This window comes from Sus scrofa, chromosome 13, assembly GCF_054392235.1.
Source record: "Sus scrofa isolate SSC_HxYL_T2T_F1_AM1 chromosome 13, Sscrofa_HxYL_maternal_Yorkshire_Landrace_v2.0, whole genome shotgun sequence".
Lineage (NCBI taxonomy): Eukaryota > Metazoa > Chordata > Mammalia > Artiodactyla > Suidae > Sus > Sus scrofa.
Window position 1 is genome coordinate 127,402,916 of NC_139395.1, and position 21,026 is coordinate 127,423,941.

The window sequence follows — 21,026 nt, forward strand, 5'->3', positions numbered from 1 at the left end:
ATATGTATATATATATATAAAGAAAATAAATCTAGTCTCTAAAGACACAGTAACTGAATAGATATAGATACAATTAACTCTACAAAGACAATAATGATGAAATTGTTTCTCAATTCTCTGCATTACTAGTAAATACCATCGTTGTCAAAGATTATACCTCTAGGTATTTTATAAAAGTGAGTTTCATAAGTTTTCTGCATGAACACACTGATCAATTGATGTTTTGATTCAAATATTCTGCCCAATTGCTTTTCACATTCTTAAGACTTTGTCTCCAAAATCTCCTATTACATGAAAATGTTACCTAATATGGACCCTAATTGGCATGACTTGGAGATTAATATCAAAGGTTATTCTCTAGCCTTGACAAAATTGTGCCCATTTTTAATTCAATTCAGTGTATATTACCTATTATTGACAAGGCCTAGGGATACACATCAAGTGACTTCTAGATATTCAATAGTCGTTCATCAGATTACTTAGATAGTCCCAAACAAGTATTTTAGAAATGAGAATGGTAGGCTGATTACTTAGATAGTCGTTCATCAGATTACTTAGATAGTCGTTCATCAGATTACTTAGATAGTCCCAAACAAGTATTTTAGAAATGAGAATGGTGAGGACCTACTGAGGTTAGGATAAAGCAGAAATATTTAAAAGAAATGCAAAAATGGCAAGATTTCTACCCCACACTTATTTATCTATTTCGCCTAAGTCAAATTTAATAAAAATGAAATCATTGATCTTTCAGTGTACCAGTTGCCCTCTATATGATATTATCCCTAAACACAACTGGTTATAATGGTAAAACCAGCTTTCCACATACAGACAAAATTTTGTGGAAAGAATAGACAGGCTATGCTTTAGGGGAAAAAAAAAAAACCTCACTGGGATAACACTAGTTTTATTGTCTAGTTCTGTTTTCTGGATTCTACAGGAATTACACTCATGAATGAATGGGTGGTTAAGTTTCTTCCAGTGGAGAAAAATGGCTCTTGATAATCAGCAGATGGCCACACCTATGGATGGAATCAGTAGGAACTAAAGAGAGCACAGTTAGTCTACTAAAGGAAAGTGACAAGTAAATCTAGCTAATCCAACTCCAATGCCCATTGATCCTTAATTGTGTTAATTTATGGGCCAGGTAGGCATACAGGATAGAATAATCCTCAAGAACCTATGGCTCAAGAGCCCATTTGATTGGAACATTTCCAAATCTGAAGATTGATACATCTTAAGCATTCTCTAAATTACTGTGAATCATTTATGGATTAGGGAAGATCACATATGTTTCTTTATAATGCCAATAAAATGCGTAAATTGTCCAAAATTTTAGGTGTTACTTAAAGACCAGCATCTAAGGTGATTTTCTAGGCTTGACAGTACTGTGTCCATTTTTGGTTCAAGTCCATGTACATTTATTGAGAGCCTATTAAATGGCAAGTCCTAGGGACACACGTGTCCTGGAAACTGTAAAAATAATCCTTGACCTCAAAAGGCTCACCATACACTGAATTCCTTTTTAACATGGGTTCTTCATCCTTATCTGGCAGAAAGTATGTTCAGTGTCTTTGAGAGAAAAGCACACCTCTGTCTCTCTTGAGTCTGTTTCTCAAAACCTTTACAAAAGGTATTGTGACTGGTCTCTTGTCCCATCTCTCTTTCACTCTACTTCGTATTCAGACATCTCATCTAAATGATTTTATCAGTGCAGCCCAGAAGTTTCTCCAATCTTTTAACTTTACTCACAGTTATCTTTAGTCTGCAGGTAACAGACAGCTGTCAGCTAGACCACCTCACATTCCTCATTCACCATTCAAGTGGCCCAGCTCAGAGATGAGATAGAGAGCCTATGCCAACAGTCCATTACAGCAATGGCAGGGAATCATCAGCAGCCATCTCAGCTGGAAACCTCCCAGCTGTGAATGACTAGCTGTTTCAGGGTCCACAGAGGTGGCTACTTTCTGCTTTGCTGCAATGTCTGACCTGATCTGAATAAGATCTGAGAGTGTCTATAAATTTGCCTGGAAATTTACACAGGTGTGATGTATGTAAATTACAGATTCTTGAAAAAAAAGTCATTCACAGGACATGTTTTTAGCCTGTATCTGTATACAAGAAATAAGCATACCCAGAATGACTCATTTGTTCATTTTGGCTGTGTTACTGAGCGATGTGGGTGACTGCATAATCAGTTCAGCTTCGAATCTGGTGGGGCCAGAGTTCCAGCTCCACCTTCAGGTTTGCAAGTGGAGCTCACTTGCTAAATCACTAGCAAATAAGGGCACATGCAGAGGGAACAGCAGAGCTAAGACCCCAGATTGGCATAGCAGAAATAATACCCAAATTCATTTAAAATTTGTGTCATTATATAAAAGATGGCCTGCTGTGTGCTAGGGGCTGTCAAGGGTTACAAAGATGAATTTTTTTCTCCCTTTTCACTCTCATTCAAATATTTATAGTCTAATATGGAAAGAGTCATGTGCATAACTACTTATAAAGATTATTCAAAATAAGTATGTATAGTCACCAATTTAGCAAACATTGAGTATTTATTATTTGTTAGGAAGTGCACTGAGGATATATTGCAAAATAAAGAATTATAAAGATTTCATCTCAGATTATAGCATGGAAGGTTAGAATTAAAAATAGATACTGTGATCTCATATACAGTCTTAATATTAGAGTTCTTTACATTACTTTCATACTGTCATTTTCCCCATGCTTGCTTCTCTGTTCTCTACTCCGTAGCTTCTCCATGTTCAGAAGATTTGTAATGGTCCTACATACAATTGAAAGTTTCAAATAAAAGTTGTAAGGAGCCCTCAAGGGAATGTTACAATTGCGTTGGTGCCCATATATTTGTCTCTTAAAGGACAGTCTTAGACTCTGAATAAGATGTTGAACACCTGAAGTCCAATTTTCTAGATATTAAAAACATACCTAATGTAGATATACCCTGCCCTCCTCTTTAATATTGGGTCACTGCTTCATTTAAGAATAGCAGTCAGCTGAGAATGACACTTCTTCTTTCATTTTAATTATAATATGATTGTTCTAATGTATGTGTTGCTTATTTCCCATGCCTCTCTAAATTCAGTGTCTAGTGCTGTGCCTGTCACATGCTCCAATACAGTTTTCCCTTGAGCTGAACTATAAGATACATTCTGAATATAATTGAAAAATGGAGCACTCAGGGCAAAGATCCAAGGCCAGTCTCTTTAAGTGCCATGACCAGGGAACATAGCCCTTCCTTGAAATAGGACTAGACAGTTCTGTCCCCAGAAGACGTGACAGCTAGCTCTCTCTGAAATGAGTGCTGATATCAAGTGAAGCTAGTTCACATTCCCTTTAAAATTAATGTAGAAATGAATGACTACTTTATCCACTTAGCTACTTTATGAAAAGTGAGGCCTGTTCTACTTAAATGAAGGCTGAAGAAACCATAAGTCGTTAGCCTAGAAATGCTTTTGATGAAAGACAAATTTTCTATTGAGTAATGTTTAAAACCAGAGGAGTTTCCTTCACTTTCCTTTTTTGCTTAGTTATTTTACTCTTCTCTGATTGTGCCTTTGTATTGGAAGAAGGAGGCTGTTGTGTTTCATTGTCACAAATGGATCACACATTTGTCCCAAGGTGTGACCTATGGAAAGGAGAAGATTATGTTATCAAGAAAGAAAAGGAGGTTATGAAGGTTGGATGATTTGTTAAGGGAGAAAAAAGTTAAGTGTTCAGAAGAAAAATGCTTAGAACTCCAGGAAAAGTCATCCTTTACATTGCTACAGCAAATGAATATTTTGCTTAAAAAAAAGATCATTCATAAAGGCAAAACTTCATTATCAAAATATTAAGTACTTTTTTTTTTTTTTTTTTTTAGGACAAAGCCTTTACGTCTTACTCTGTCATCAACTCCTAGGTGACCTCAAATTCTTATCTACTATTCAGGGTTATTATCTAGATTGAATGAAAGATGGTATACAAAGTATTTAACCAAGAGCCTAGAGTAGTATAAAGCACTGATTTCTAGTTATATTACATAGGACAAGAATTATTATTTTTTTGGCCACATCCACGAACTATGGAAGTTCCCAGGCCGGGGACTGAATCTGAGCCACAGCTCTGACCTATGCCATAGCCACAAGAATCCTGGATCTTTTTTTTTTTTTTTTTTTTTTGGTCTTTTTGCCTTTTCTAGGGCTGCTCCCATGGCATATGGAGGTTCCCAGGCTAGGGGTCTAATCAGAGCAGAAGCTTTCAGATGGTAAAAGAAATACAAATAGAGGAACACTGATGTAGCTTAATGCCTGGAGGAAAACTTGGGCAAAAAAGGAATAGAAGTCTGACCTGGCTATATCAAAGAGGCTGAAAAAAAGAGGAGAAAGAGGTCATACTAGGGGAACTGAGTTGGTGCTGGGTCTGGAGGCCGAGTTTGAGAAGTTAATATTCTTTACTTTTTTTTTTTTTTTTTTTTTTTTTTTTTTTTAGGGCCGCACCTGTGGCATATGGAGGTTCCCAGGCTAAGGGTCGAATTGGGCTACAGCTGCCGGCCTACACCACAGCTACAGCAATGCCAGATCGGAGCCATGTCTGCAACTACACAACAGCTCACAGCAACGCTGACTCCTTAACCCACTGAGCGAGGCCAGGGATCAAACCCACAACTTCATGGTTCCAAGTCGGATTCCTTTCTGCTGCACCACGAAGGCAACTCCTAACATTCTTTACTTCTGACCACAAATAATTTAAGAGGAGCTGTGGCCCAGCTCAGGAAAAGAAGCAGCTGTGATCTAGGATATGTATGTATGTGTGTGTGTGTGTGTGTGTGTGTGTGTGTGTGTGTGTGTGTGTATATATATATATATATATATATAAAATCAAATATCGATCACCCCTTCTTACCCTCAAAGCCTTACTTGTTCTTTTGAGCAGAGTTTATCTGGGCAGAATGTGACATGCTCCTATTAATAAGGAAAGGACTTTTTTGTTTTACCATTGAGTACAGTATAACGATACCAGCTCAGCTTAGCAGGAAATCAAGGCTTGCTCTGTTGTTGCCAAACTTGCAGCTATAACTGGGGCTGACTATTTTTTATGGGTCAGGCCACCACATACACTTTGGTGGAATTTTTCATCTTCAATGATAGCAATATTAACAAACTCTAATTTTAAGAAGCAAAAGGAGACTATGTACAAAATAGAAAACTGCTATTTTTATAACTCAAATAGTCACAGAAATGGTAACTAAGAAATGGAAACTTTACAAATAATGTTCATTAAATATTGGACCAATTTGCCGTGTACAGTATTTTATTATTTTTTTCTTTGTCAGAATGATGGGATAGGAAAGAGTCTAAGACGGATTACATACAAATACAATCCTAAACGATAGGAAGTAGATTGTGGACCAGAGGCCACTAACTCATAGTGTACCTTTTTGTGTAAATTGGGAAAAGGTGCCCCCTGCAGGCCAAATTCCTTATGTCATGACAGTTTCCTCACTGAGGTGGCCCTGTTTATGAGCAACCCTATGACACCTGGGGAAAGTTGGTCAAATGCAACCCTATGGCAAACGGGGCAGAGCTGGTCAAACTAATGGTCTTTCCTCTTAGAAAAGCTCAAAAGAATTCTTAGCATGCTGCATAATGATTTTTCACTTGGCATGTAGAACAAGTGAAAAGCCTAAAAAGCAGATCATTTTCTGTGGAATCTAAAATATTGCTTTTGTTATAACTAACTTTATTCAAACAAATTGCAAATTAAACTACTATAACTTGGCTCCGATCAATAAATATTCATCTACATTATGTATTTATCCATTTATATAAGAGCTGGGGAATAGATTCATACAATGTAGACAAAAAAGAATTGGATTGTTTTGCCCAAAGAGTAAAGATTTTCCTTGAATATCCTGCCAGAAGAACCTGCCAGATGTTTTCCATCTTCTCTGACTGCAGAACAAAAGGAAACTGGCTTGAACTACATAGATGAGTCAAATCAGAAAAGAATTTCCCAGCAAAGAGAATAATGATATTAGTTGATAAGAGAACTTTTCTTCCCAAGGTAGATAGATCTTTAAAGGTAAGATTAAGGGATTTATTGCCTGGCCCACATTTTAAAATCCAATTATTCCTTTCCTTTGGAAATATAGGGATAATATGTAGATAATAACCAACATTTTTAACTATAAGAAAAATTAATACAGTTACATAAAATAGGCCTCACACATTCCCATTTTCGTTGTGGGAGAACTGATTTTTACGTGGAAAAATACCCCTGCTTGTCTAGAATAGTTAAGGGCAAATGAAAAGTAGTCCAGAGTACAGGTCAACAGAGTAGATAATTCCTAATAACAAACTTATGCCATCATAGGCCTATAACAGAACATTATTACATGGAAATAGTTGATTAATAAAGCAAAAAGAGGAGGGAATGTAAACAATGTAGTGAATAAGTATGAGTAAAGAAATCCACAACTTATTTCTTACCCTTTGCAAGCACTGGATATAGAAGATAGGAAAACTGGGATCCTAAACAGCTGTGTGATATCAGGCAATTTACAGTCACTCTCTGAGCCTCAGTTTTCTCATCTTTTTAATTGTGTGATTGCACTAGTTACTAATGTTCCTTCCGGCCTTCATATTTTTGGCAGGAAAGTTCTTTGGTTTAAGTCATGACATCAGAGTTCTCAAATTTTAGTGTACTTGGAACTTGCTAAAAAGTCTAGATTCCACCCCCAGAGATTCTGGGCCCTTTCCCCAGGCATTCTGATTCAGCAGGTAGATTCCAAAGAATTTTTTCACATACTTTCTCTGCGGTGAAATTGCAGAAAGGTAAAGAAATACATTCAAGAAACATTTGAATAAAACTAACTTTCTGAATAACAGGAGACATGTCAGATTTTTGTACATTGAGTAACTAGCAGAATGCCTAGGAAAAAGTTGTTGCCCAATGAATGTTGATTTCATGAACTAATTTTCTTCAAAGATTCGTATTTGTAGTATCAATTGATCTTCATGATTATCTAATTCTCTAAGAGAAAGAAAGGACATTTCTAACAGAAGAAAGATAGGATACATAGAGTTCCTCAGAAACTTCAAATTGATGTAGAAGTTCTTTGTAGGTTAGCAATTTTTAAAAAAAAAAATTATACCTTCTCTTCAATATAACTCCCTCCAATCCTCAACGTAAAAGAAAAAAATTGAATCCTGAACCTGTACGCCTTTTACTAAGTAGCATAATAACAAGATGCTGTTTTTATTCTGAAAAAAAGACTAACTCTTTACATTAAAGTGCTAGAAAATCAAGCTGTCACTTCAGCCCACAGCAACTGTCTCTTGCACCACCTCTGCCAAATGTCAACCTTCCTCTCTGGGGTTTGATTCTGCTACTGGATCTGGGGGAGTATGCCTCACTGCACAGCTTGTAACATCAGTCTCTGTGCCTCCAAGTCTCAGATTCTTTCTCATTTCACCTCATGTATATTAATAAAGAGATTAGGTTCACTTTTTTTCTTGAATAGCTAATCACTTGGCAGCCAACAGCCTACTGTGGCATTGCAGGTCAAAATCAGCTGAAAAGGACAGTGACTTCAAGCTGGAAAATATAATGCTTCGTGAAAACTGCACCCAGGACAGGACCTTAGACTTGTCATCCAGACATGAAAGATTTATTTTCAATTACAAATCCAGGCTTAATGTGAGGGCACCCTGGGGGAGATTCAGATCACTGCTTCTTTTAAATTGACCTTCTACTTGTTTCAATATTTCCTTCACTTTGGAACAGCATTCCATGACCCTCTGATCTGAAGATCCATATTAGCTACTATAGGAATTGCTGGGCTAGGAAAACTTTTGAAAAATTTCTCTAGCTGAAGGCCAAGTTACATGAATAATTTCCTCCATGATGAACCTTCACTGGTTAAAACAGCAATAGATTTGGGGCTTCAGGCAACACTTCCAATGGATTGGAGGAGCCAAGAGTGCCATGTTACTTAGGCTTCAGTAGAACCCAAAAGCAAAGAATTATTCCAGCTTCAATATTGGGTGGCTTTATTGTTAACATCTAATCAAGACCTATCACATGTCCCTTTAGCATCCGTAAATAAGATTACCTGAGGCTAGCTGCTGGTGCTGCTACATTGGACACTGGAATTCGTGGTTTGCCTCAGGTTATTTTAGGTTCCTGTTCTAGTGCTTTTATGTACACTTAGCAGCTGCTCCAAAATGCATGCCATATGGCCCTAATCTAGGGTTCATAAGCTTATCTTAAGAACCACTAATTGAAACTTCCAAAACTTACCCTTCAGGGGCGATACCATGATCAGGAAGGTGGTTCTCCCAGAGCGAGGCTTATCCATTGCACTCTGGATATGTTGATCCCTGTGATTTCCCCAAATGTGGGAAACTCGACTGCATAATTTGTGGTATTGGGGGACTATGTTCACTCTTTTCCCTGGAAAAAACAAACAAACAAACACCAAAGAAAGAAAGAAAAACAGAAAAGAAACATCCTAGGAAAAGCTAAGTTTCAAAAAGATCTTCATAATTTAAAATTTGGAGGGAGAGTAAGAAATTTGTATTATCATTCAGGATTAATCAGAGATCTGATTATTAGGAAGTGGCTTAGTAATTTTCTTTATTTCGTAGCTTTTACTACTTCTAACCTAAGACTTTTCTCTTTCTACCTGTGGTTCCAGACCATTTGTTGTAGAATACTTACATCATCCTTGGTTTTTGCCTTTGAAGCTCTTATGCCTATAGTCACAGATATTTGTATTAGATGAAAGTTAACCTATTTTCTTCATGAGATTTTTCTTGGGCATATTTAGTTTTTGTTTTTGTTTTTGTTTTTGTTTTTTTCCTTAGTAATTGTGTCTACATAGCATAAGGAATAGTGACAGATTTTTCTGGTATTTATAAACCAGGATAGTCCAACTATATGCCTATTAGGGTAGGCTAAAAAAAAAAAAAAATTAATTCTTTCTTGCCATATGTGAATTTACCTATTTTTTTCTGAAATCAAAGCTACTTAGAAATAGCCACCTTTAACCTCACAAACATTTGCTGTATACCTACTAGCTGTATGGCACTGTGCCACATCTGGGAATAGGGTCAAATAAATAATTACAAATTCATGTTAGTACATGCTTATAAAAGACTGTCCAGAGTAAACTGAGCATTTAGAGGAAGGAGGGCTAACTGTGTTTGATGTTTTCCCAACAACAATATTTGAGCTGAGCCTTGGAGACTGAGTAGGTTGACCATTTAAACAAGCTAAAAAATAGTTGTCCTCTGCAGAGAAGAGTCAGTGGGTGAGAGTGATGAAATGATGGAATCAGAGCCAAGGGCTCTCTAACTGCAATGACTGTAGAATTTTGGTGGCTTTTGGTACTTTAAGAGAATTGTAGTCAAGGTTATTATAGTGCTTAGGCTTCTTCTTAAACAGAAAATTTTTAGGGAGTTCTTTTTGTGGCTCAGTGGTAATGAACCTGACTAGTATCCATGAGGATGCAGATTTGATCCCCGGCCTTGCTCAGTGGGTTAAGGATCAGGCATTGCCATGAGCTGCAGTGTAGGCTGCAGACTCAGCTTGGATCTGGCATTGCTGTGGCTGTGGTGTAGGCTGGCAACTACAGCTCCAACCTGACCCCTAGCCTGGGAATTTCCACATGCCACAGATGTGGCCCTAAAAAGACCAAAAAAAAAAAAAAAAAAAGAAAGAAAGAAAGAAAAGGAAGGAAGAATGGAAGAATGAAAGAGAGAAAAGAAAAAGTTTTTATTCAAAAATGACATAGGAAGTTCTAAATGTATTGAACATAGGGTATATTAATATCATCCCAATCCTTGGATATTTTGACAATCAAGTGAAAGCCACTACACGAATTTAGCTACATGCTCCAACAGGCAAGACTACATAGTGACAGATGTCCTACTAGGACGTTCATTCATTTGTTATTTATGGATTATTTCATGGAATATTTATTCAATGGTAATTAAGTTTAGTGTCAGGAACACAAAGATCTCCTCTATTTACTCAGGGAGATAAGCCAATACACCAGTGATAATACAATTTGGCAAGAGCTCAGATGGAGGTAACCCACAGATTGGGTGCTAAATCATCTTATTTACATCTTTCCTGTCTTTTGCAGTTTTCAAAGTGCATTTGAAGTGTTCAAGGAAAGAGCTGTTCTCCTGCCTTCCTCATTGCCTTTATTTATTTGCTTGGTATCATCTAGGTAATACAAACTACCATGCTATTTCCCTAATCCTCAAATTTTAAGTCATTAAAGTTATTTTTAGTTAGGGAGTTATAAATTTATTGTTGCTGTTTTGTTTGATATGTGGATGTATGTTTGAGAGTGTATATAATGAAATGCTGGTACATTTATATATGTGGTGTTAGATTATTTAGTGTTGTTGCAGATTAGCAGTTTTACCTCATTATAGGCCACTTTTTCACAAATTGGTATCCCTATACTTGAAAATTCAGGATACATTAGTTTCTTTTTTTTAAGGTACTAAAATTTTTTTTTAAATTTTTATAATTAATTTTTGTAATCTTAATTTTCCTTACTAAATTACTTTGTAAATTTGCTTGTTTGTAATTACTAAAAAATTTTTAATTGCTTTATGTATGAAAAGATTATCCAAAAATTTTAACCAAAGGGAAATCAAACCTCCAACTATTAGAGATATCTCACCGAAAAAAAAAAAAGCTATTTTATTGCTCCAAAGAGAAGGATGTGCTCAAAGGAATGTGTCAAAATGATATAGAGCCAGAACTGAGAGGCTCCAACTGGACAAATGTGGGATGATATAAGCAGCAAAATAAATAATAATTGTAAAAGATTATAACCCCCAGAATAATAAGAACCCATGAATATATAATAATATTATTAATTAATTAATACAACTGGGGAAAAAGGAAAACTTTTTCTTATAGCCAGTTCCAACTAATAAGTGATGAATTTAATATTTGTTTCAGATAAGAATCATGAACAGATACTAAAATTAGTGGATGAACATGTGAAGAAAAACAGGATATTCACATAGTTTCAGCATAATCTTTCTACCTTATACTTATTAACTTCAAAGGGAAAAAGAGTAATAAGTTAGTAATAGAGAAACCTGACAAATCACCACCTTAACCAAGTGGTCATGGGACAAATAAACAATGTTCCCCCTGTTATGGTGCATTGAGATTAAAAACAGCATTACTTCTATGGTCTTTCTGCCAAAAATTCATAAGCTGAGGAAATATAATCATGAGTAAATAGCAGATAAGCTGTAATTGAGGGGATATTTTACATAATAAGTGACCTTTATTTCTCAAAAAATATCAAAGTCAAGAAAAAGAAAGACAGACCAAGTTACTGCTTGAAATTAAGGAGATTTTGTAGAAAACTAAATTAAACATATGATTCCAGATTTGATAGGAGAGGGAGAGGGAGGAAGGGAAGCAAAGGGAAGGGAAAGGAAGGGAAGGGAAGGGAAGGGAAGGGAAGGAAGGAAGGAAGGAAGGAAGGAAGGAAGGAAGGAAGGAAGGAGGGAGAAAATGAAGATGTTAAGATTGAGAAGTCTGGGTGAAGACATATATGGAAAATTTTTATTCTAATTTTTTAAATGTTCTTGTAATACTGAAAGTTTTAAAATTATTAAATGTCAGATTAGCTTTTAATAGAGAAGAATATAATAAAAACAGAATTTAACAAAGACTAAATTTTACTAGTCATAACTTAGAATGACATTCATCTTCTCAAAAAACTGTATAGTGGCAGAAGTAAATAAAACAATCTGGTTTGGTCAATATTCATATGAAATTAAGGAAGTAGTCTTGTCAGCTTTCCTCATTGCCCAGACCTTATGTCCTATTCTTCCCTTTTTATTGTTTGTGTCCTTCTCAGGGGTCAGCTAGTGTGGGATTGAGGAACATAGCACCTCTCCTTCCCACTCAGGTTGTTGCCAAAATTTGGCCTCTGTCTGCCAGTGCCACATTGAAACACAGACAGAGTTTTGGGTAAAGAGAAAAAGATGGCTCTATTGCTTTGCCAGGCAAAGGGGGGCCATAGCAGGCTAATGCCTTAAAGACTGTGTCCCCCACTGGAAAGAATTGTGAGCAGTTTTATAGTTAAAAAAAAAAAAAAAAAGGGAAAAACAGGTTTTCAGATAGGAATCAGGTTTGAGACAAACATGTACTCTTCTTTCTTTCGGGGAATCTTAGTCATCAAAGCTGGAGTCAAGAGATCTCGGCATGATCATGGTGGTGGTCTACTGGGTTATTGCCTAAAATAACAGTATTTGTGAAAAGGGCGTATTGATCAGAGATTGGAACAAACTAGGAAAATTCCTGAAAAACATCATGTGCTAATAATCTTTAGCCCATAGGCAGTTATGCTCAGGGTGCCTAATCTGTAGTTTACGGGTGATTGTGTTTAGGGTGCAATTAAGACAGGGAGAAGGACAAGGACGAACTCTAAGCTGTTCAGTTTTAAAGTACTGGTTTCTAAAGCATATGGAATATAACTTTTCTCTTAGGTGTATAAGATGCTTATATTATAATGTGTATCACTTGAGAGGTCTCCTGCCTCAAGGCTCTACTATTGTTGCTTGACTGTTCCTCCTTTTTCTTTGCACCCCTCCATTCCCTGATCAGTAACTGTCTGAACCTGTCCCTTGGAACTCATGGAAAATCACTGTGGCTGTGTGAGGTCCATTTCCTAAGAACAAGAAATTGGGGACACAAAGGATTTTGTGCCCTGGAGCCCCACAGGGGCTTGGTTTCAAGGTCCTAGCTCTGTGCAGTTGATTACTGCTGCTTGTTTTAAAATGGTCCAAATTACCCAAATATTCTCCCCACCCTTTTTTTTTGGCCATTTTCCCCTGCAGTCCAAAATATGTGCAACTAATATGTGTTTGCAGTTTTGCTAACTATTCTAAAATAATGAGCAAATTGACATGATTGTTACCGAACCTAAATTCTGGTGCCGAATGCACAGTGAAGCCAAACCAACTAAAAAGTCAAAGTTTGGAGCAGAGAAATGTTTATTGAAGGGCCAAACAAGGACAATAGGTAGCTTGTGCTCAAAAAACCCAAACTTCCTGGTGGTTTTCAGGGAGATGTTTTTGCAGGCAAAATGTGGGGTGGGGGCTACAGGTTGTATGACTTTCTTCAGGTTGGCTGGCAGTGAGATAATAGGATGATGTTCCAGGAATCTTGTATTTAGCCTGAAGTATCATCTTCCACCTGGGTGGGGGCCTTAATTCCTGCAAAAGAACTCAAAGATATTGTTATGTATATTTCTTGAGGAAGAATAAGGACTCTCCTTTAATCCCTACAGTGTTATTTCTTGATAGTTCCTCCTTTGTTTCTTCATTCCCTCATTTCCCTGATTAGCAAATCTTTGCCTTCAATGTCTGTCCCTCACAACAAGCCACATTTACCCCTGTTTTCCCAGGATGTCCTCCAAGAACTGCAGTCAAGTTTGACCCAGATTCCTATGGAGACTTTGCTTTGCCCTGGGACCCAGTGCACATGAAAGTCCGTGTGCACCTTTTAAGAATGGGGTCTCCGTTTCCCCCAGTCCTGTGGAACTCCTGCACACAAGCCCCACTGGCCTTCAATGCCAGATGCTCCAGGGGCTCTTTCTCCCAATGCCAGATCCCCACATGTGAGGGTTTGATGTGGGGCTCAGAACTCTCACTCCTGTAGGTGAGTCTCTGTGAACCAGTTAGTTTTCAGTCTGTGGAGCTTCCCACCCGGGAGGTATGGGGTTGTTTATATCACGAAATCGCCCCTCCTACCTCTTGATGTGGCCTCCTCTTTTTCTTCTGGAGTAGGGTATCTTTTTTAAGCTTTCCGGTCCATTTGGGTGGAGATTACTCAGCCTTTAGTTGTGAATTTTGTTGTTTTTAAGAGAGAAGTTGAGCTCAAGTCTTTCTATTCTGCCATCTTAATCCTTTCTCCAGCCCAGCTTCTTAAGAGTCTAAAGCACAATCTTTTACCCAATGATTTAGTCCAGTTTTTTATGCTATGACTTAACTGCAATTTTGAAATTGAATTGATTTTAATTTTTTAAAAGATGCTATAAGATTTCTTTACATGTATAGTTGAGGTTGCTCTCTATATAGATAATTAACATATATTTGTTATTGTTATATTAAAACAAAACTATTTGACCAATCTGTAGGAGTGGTTTAAATGGGAGCTATTAAAACTGGAATTATAGAGGGGGTGAAACATTTAGTTAATTATGTGAAGATAATTTTGTTCTCTTTTGTTTTAATCTAGTCTTTTTAAAATTACAGTTGATTTACACTGTGCCAATTTCTGCTGTACAACAAAGTGACACACACACACATATGTACATATGTATACACACGCACACATTCCTTTTCTTATATTATCTTCTATCATGGTCTGTCCCAAGAGATTGGATATAGTTCCCTGTGCTATAAACAGGACCTCATTACTTATCCATTCTAAATGCAATAGTTTGCATCTGCTAATCCAAACTTCCAGTCTCTCCCACTCCATCATCCCTCCACCTTGGCAACCACAAGTCTCTTCTCTATGTCTATGAGTCAGTTTCTGTTTTGTAGCTAGGTTATCTGTGCCATATTTTAGATTCCATATATAAATTATATCATATAGTATTTCTCTTTCTCTTTCTGACTTCACCTAATATGAGAATCTCTAGTTGCATCCATGTTGCTGCAAATAGCATTATTTTGTTTTTTTTTTATGGCTGAGTAGTATTCCATTGTATACATGTACCACATTTTCTTAATCCATTCATCTGTGGATGGACATTTATGTTGTTTCCATGTCTTGGCTATTTTGAGTAATGCTGCAATGAACAGAGGGGTGCATGTATCTTTTTTTAATGAAAATTTTGTCCAGATAGATTCCTAGGAGAGGGGCTGCTGAATCATATGGTAGTTCTGTATTCAGTTTTCTGAAAAACCTCCATACTGTTTTCCATAGTGTTTGCAACCATTCCCACTAGCAGTGTAGGAGGGTTCCCTTTTCCCTCATACCTTCTCCAGCATTTATAATTTGTAGACTTATTAATGATGGCCATTCTGACCGGTATGGGGTTGTACCTCATTGTAGTTTTGATTTGCATTTCTCCATGAATGATGTTAAGCATGTTTCCTGGTGATCCATATACCTTCTTTGGAGAAATGTCTATGTTTTCTGCCCAATTTTTTATTGGGTTGTTTTTTTGTTGAATTGTATGAGTTGTTTGTATATTTTGAAGATTAAGCCCTTGTTGGCTGCATCATTTGCAGCTCTTTTCTCACATTCCATAGCTTGTATTTTCATTTTTTTAATGGTTTCCTTTGCTGTGCAAAACTTGTAAGTTTGATTAGGTCACATTGGTCTATTTTTTTTTTTTTATTTCTATTGCTTTGGAGATGGACCTAAGAAAACATTTGTACAATTGATGTCAGAGAATGTTTCACCTATGTTCTCTTAGAGTTTTATGGTATGATATCTTATATTTAAGTCTTTAAGCCATTTTGAGTTTATTTTTGTTCATGTTATGAAAACATGTTTTATTTTCATTGATTTACATGCACCTGTCCAATTTTCCCAGCACCACTTGCTGAAGAGACTGTATTTTCCCATCTTATATTCTTGCCTCCTTTGTTGAAGATCAATTGACTGTAGGTGTCTAGGTTTATTTTGGGGCTTTCTATTCTGTTTCATTGATCTGTATGCCTATTTTTGTACCAGTACCACACAGTATTGATTATTGTAGCTTTGTAATGTCTGAATTTTTGGAGAGTTATGTGTCCTGCTTTGTTTTTTCCCTCGGGATTGTTTGGCAATTCTAGGTCTTTTATGGTTCCATATAAATTTTTGGATTGTTCTAGTTTTGTGAAAAATATCATGGGTAATTTCCTTGGGGGGGTTCACATTAAATCTGAAGACTGCTTTGGGTAGTATGGTCATTTTAATGATATTAATTATTCCAATCCAGGAGCATGGGAAAGCTTTCCATTTATTTGAATCATCTTTAATTTCCTTGATTAATATTTCATAGTTCTCAGCATATAAGTCTTTCACCTCCTTGGTCAGGTTTACTCCTAGGTATTTAATTTTTGGGAGTGTGATTTTAAAAGGTATGGTGTTTTTACATTCCTTTTCTAATATTTCATCGATAATATACAGAAATGCAACTGATTTCTTAATGTTAATCATATCTTTCTACTTGAATGAATTCATTAATCAGTTCAAATAGTTTTTGTGTGGGGTTCTTAGGGTTTTCTATATATAGTATCATGTCATTTGAATGTACTGACAATTTTACATCTTCTCTTCCAATTTGGATACTTTTATTTCTCTTGTTTGTCCGAATGCTGTGGCTAGGACTTCCAGTACCAGGCTGAATAAAAGTGGTAAGAGTAGGCATCATAGTCTTGTTCCAGATTTTAGCAGGACGGCTTTCAGCTTTTCTCTGTTGAGTGTTATACTGCCTGTGGGTTTGACATAAATGGCTTTTATTATGTTGAGATATGTTCCCTCTGTACCCACTTTGGTAAGAGTTTTTATCATGAATGGATATTGGATTTTGTCACATGCTTTTTATGCATCTGAGATGATCATGTGGGTTTTGACTTTTGTGAATGTGGTGTATGATGTTGATTAATTTGCATATGTTGAACCATCCTTGTGAACTTGGGATGAATCCCCCCTGGTCATGGTTTATGATCTTTTCTATATGTTGTTAGATTCAGTTGGCTAAAATTTCATTGACGAGTTTTGTGTCTGTATTCATCAAAGATACTAGCCTATCATTTACTTTTTTTTGTAGTATCTTTGTCTGGTTTTGGTATTAGACTGATAGTGACATCCTAGAATGGCAGTATTTCTTCTTCTTCAATCTTTTGGAAGGGTTTAAGAAGGATGGGTATAAGTCATTCTTTGTAGGTTTGTAGAATTCACTTGTGAAGACATCCAGTCTTGGACTTTTGTTCTTAGGGAGTGTTTTTATTACATATTTGATTTCATTTCTAGTGATCAGTCTGTTCAGTTGATCTATTTCTTCTTGACTTATTTTTGGTGAAAGTTGTTCCTTTCTACTAGGTTGTCAAATTTGTTGGCACACAATTGTTCATAGTATTCTCTTAAGGTTTTGTGTATTTCTGCAGTACCCATTGAGATTTCTCCTTTCTTATTTCTTATTTTGTTTATTTGGGCTCTCTCTTGGCAAATCAGGTTAGAGCTTTGTCAATTTCAAGGAACCAGAATTTGGTTTTATTGATTTTTTCTATTTTTTATAAATCTCTTATTTATTTCCTCTTCGATCTTAATGATTTCCTTCCTTATTCTGACTTTAGGATTTGTTTGCTCTTCTTTTTCTCATTCTTTTAGGTGGTAGGGTGGGTTGTTTATTTGATATTTTTTTTCTTCTTTTTTGAGGAAATCCTGTGTTTTTATGAATTTCTAAGAATGGCTTTTGTGGCACCCCATAGATTATGTATGGCTTTGTCTTCATTATCATTTGTCTCCAGGTAGTTATTTTCCCTTTTGATTTCTTCATTGACCCATTGTTTTTTCAGTAGCATGTAGTTTAGTCTCCATGCGGTCAGTTTTTTTCTCATTTATTTTCCTGTGGTTGATTTCTAGTTTCATGTTTTTGGAGATCTGAAGTCTTCTCCCAACATTCAGTAGATGTTTTGTGGGACTGGTTCTACATGTAGATTTTTTTTTAATGTGTTTGTGGAAGAAGGTGAACACCATGTCTTACTCCTCTGCTATCTTTATCTTGCCTCTCTGGAGATAATTTATTACTATAGTTCTCTAAATCCTATATATTTAATTATGATTATTAGTAAGACACTATGAATGCAGAGATTCATTTGAATATAACTGGACTTATTCAATATTATTTCAAGAGAAATTAAATGCAAATCCTGGGTTTTGCACCAAAATGTCATAAGCTATATTTAGAAATCAAATTTCCATCTGAGGAGTTCCCATCATGGCTCAGCAGAAGCGAATCTGACTAGTATCCATGAGGATGCAGGGTCAACCCCTGGCTTCACTCAGTGGGTTAAGGATCCAGCATTGCCATGAGCTGTGATGAAGTTTGCATATGTGGCTTGGATCCTGTGTTGCTGTGGCCCTGGTATAGGCTGGCAGCTGCAGCTCCAGTTTGAACCCTAGCCTTGGAACCTCCATATGCCATGGGTGTGGCCCTAAAAAAGAACCCCCAAAAAATCCATGTGAATATATTTGTGATATGGAGTTATAGGTAATAAACTACCTAAAGTGTATTCTCATTCCCTCTCTTTCCCTCAATCATTCTCTCTCTCTTCCACACACACACACACACACACACACACACACACACACACACACACACTCATATCTCCTTTAGCCTTCAAGAGTGCTTTCTATCTAAAAGCACAGTAATCCTTCCATAATGTTGTTTTCAGGGTTCATGCTATCAGCCTATCTATAACTTATAGATCAAAACATTCAAAAAAGATTCTTTCAGGAATTCAAACTAATTTTTTTGTCATATCAAAATCCATTTAATAGCAAATAAAATTAAAAGAGTTCCTTGTCATGTTGTTTTGTATTTTAATGTGCTCTCCTTTTTAGGAATATTGCACATATGCAGTATTCCTTTATGTAAGAAAATATCATGAAAACTTATTAAAATTGTTATGTAGATTCAATAAAAAGTAATTAATATAACCAGAAAGATGTATTTATTTCAAACATATTTTTAAAAATTTTCATCTCAAGAATGATTTATTATTTCCAGGATTGCACACACAAACAAATACAGAGAAGTGCAAGTACACAAAATAGACTAGACATTATGCTTTTGTTTCTTAGCATCTTTGGCATTGTAGGAAAAGAATGATCCTTTGCATTTCTTAGTATTTTTCAAAATTATTCAGGAAGATTTGTCTTCATCTATTCCTTCAATGATCCTAAAGAATTTTACTTTCATATATTCATTTTGAGTATATAGATTGATTTACTCAATCAATAGGGACTATTATCACAGTCTGGTTTTCACAAATGTAATTGACTTCCTGTTTTTTTCCTAATCCATTAGAGGCATACTTTAAATGGAATATAATAATTTTTATCACAATCATTGGCCCATTATGTTGAATTTCTATAATGGATCTTCAATAAGAAAATATATATAATTTTTTTAATTACTTCTGTACATTTGTTGAGATTGGAAAATATACCCTTAAATATACTTAATCAATTTATATGTAATATATCTCTAAATATTTTCTACATAATAAATGAATAGTCTATAAAATGGAATATTTTATAAAATACTTTCTACTTTTTCATTCATAGTGCAAAATGTATCTCTTTGGCCTGAGGATTATTTTCAGCTGATTATTTTTAAGAAACAGAAGACTAACTTTCTTTTAGCTCCCCCTTTAGCTGCTTAAAGAATTAGATAAAAGGGCCCATAAGAGGAAGCAAATTATCACCAGAGATGTCTGCAAAGAATATGGATTCAGTGTGGTGGGGAGAACTCATTAGATCCTATGGATCACAGTCAACTCTATGTCCCATTATCTCTGTCTAGACCAACAAACATTTGTTTACCAAACATTTGCTTTTCCATCTCCTGCGAATCTCCTTCCTCCTCTTTGAACACCCAAACCACTATCTCCAGCATCCTCTTTTGTCTTTAACTGAAAATGGCATTTGAGGTGAAGGTTTTAGCCATTTTGGCAAATTACCCTGTTTTTATGGGTTTTTCTCTTGTATACATGTTATTAAATTTTGTTTTTCTTTAATCTGTCTTATATCAATTTAATTCTTAGACCAGCCAGAAGAACTTAAAATCATAGAGGAAAGTTTTCTCCTCTCCCACAATACCAAATGTAGAAATATATTAGAGGGTAGATGTCTGTTTTATAAGTGATAATAAATGCATTATAAAAGGTATGAAGTCAGCAAAATGAGTGAATATGTTTAAACTATTACTAATGTCTTTGACCCTTCTTTCTACAGTGATTTCTATACATAAGAAAGTTACTCACTATCACTGCCACAATACTTTTTTTTTGTTTTTGACCTAAAACAAATAGATTGCCAGTTTTTTCTTCAGTAAAAATGAGTTCATTTGCAATCAATAGAGAATTGAAGTTCAGGTTTTATAATCATGGCAAGCTATGTGCAAGTGCCCCCACAGCAAGGAGAAAAAATTTTTAAAGAGGGGAAAAAAGGAAATTGAGAGGACTGTAGTAAACAGAGGGTTCTTTGGATAAACAGAATTCAAACTATGGTGACATTTCATTGGCTGAGTTTTGAAGGTTTTTAATTGGCTGAGCTCTTGCCAGGGAAGAAGAGGAAGTCATTCTAGTTGACTCTGCTATCATCATAGGGCATGAACGTTTCCCCTTCCAGCCTCCCATCTCTATTTTAATTGAGGTTTCTGTTTATTAATTTTTATATTTCCCCATTTTGATAAAGACCTTTCTATGAAAACATTGCTGATCAAGAGTTAGGTTTTCCAGTTTCAGTGGCCTTTTATATCTCAGTGCCAAAAGGTATCTTTCCTGAGTGTAAAGTCTGATATTGGAGGAAAAGTGCATAGATTAAAAATCTATTGAGGTCACATTTGAGTAACCATGAAAGGTAGGGGCGATAACTCTCAGGCACATTTTATCTGAAGTCCATGTGCTATCCAGATCACAGACATTGGTGATCATCTGAGGCAGTATGTCAAGGTTTGGCAGAGAAACTTCCTATAGGCCTGATCCAGACATCTTGAGAAAGCTTTCTTATCAGATACTTTGATTCTGGGAAATCTTTACTTTCAGGTCATCAAATGATATGCAGGTCCAGTCAGGGTTCAGGGCTTTTTTTAAGTGTTTTATAATCATGTAGCTACAACAGTCTAATCCCTGGAGTTTGGCTGTACAAGGGTTGGTTAGCAGTACCTGATGGGAGCCTTGCCACTGAGGTTGAAGAGAATGCTTATGGAGGTCTCTTCCCCAATAGATGAATTCTCCAGGTTACAAGGT

At 36.0% G+C, this 21,026-nt stretch overlaps 1 protein-coding gene, 1 long non-coding RNA gene and 1 other non-coding gene across 11 annotated transcripts in view; 2 read left to right on the forward strand and 1 right to left on the reverse strand.

The window, feature by feature from the left end:
• NLGN1 (neuroligin 1) overlaps window positions 1-21,026 on the forward strand; it is a 687,335-nt gene that overhangs the window by 647,335 nt on the left and 18,974 nt on the right. The gene's annotated exons all lie outside the window — the stretch shown is intronic.
• On the forward strand, window positions 8,291-8,454 carry LOC146397603 (U1 spliceosomal RNA). The gene has a single exon (XR_014825428.1). It is a non-coding gene; the product is annotated as a U1 spliceosomal RNA (small nuclear RNA).
• The window catches only part of LOC146397604 (uncharacterized), a 155,256-nt gene continuing 147,246 nt past the window's right edge, over window positions 13,017-21,026 (reverse strand). The window contains exon 4 of the long non-coding RNA XR_014824376.1: window positions 13,017-13,262. This is a non-coding gene — a long non-coding RNA (uncharacterized LOC146397604). The remainder of the gene's footprint in view (window positions 13,263-21,026) is intronic.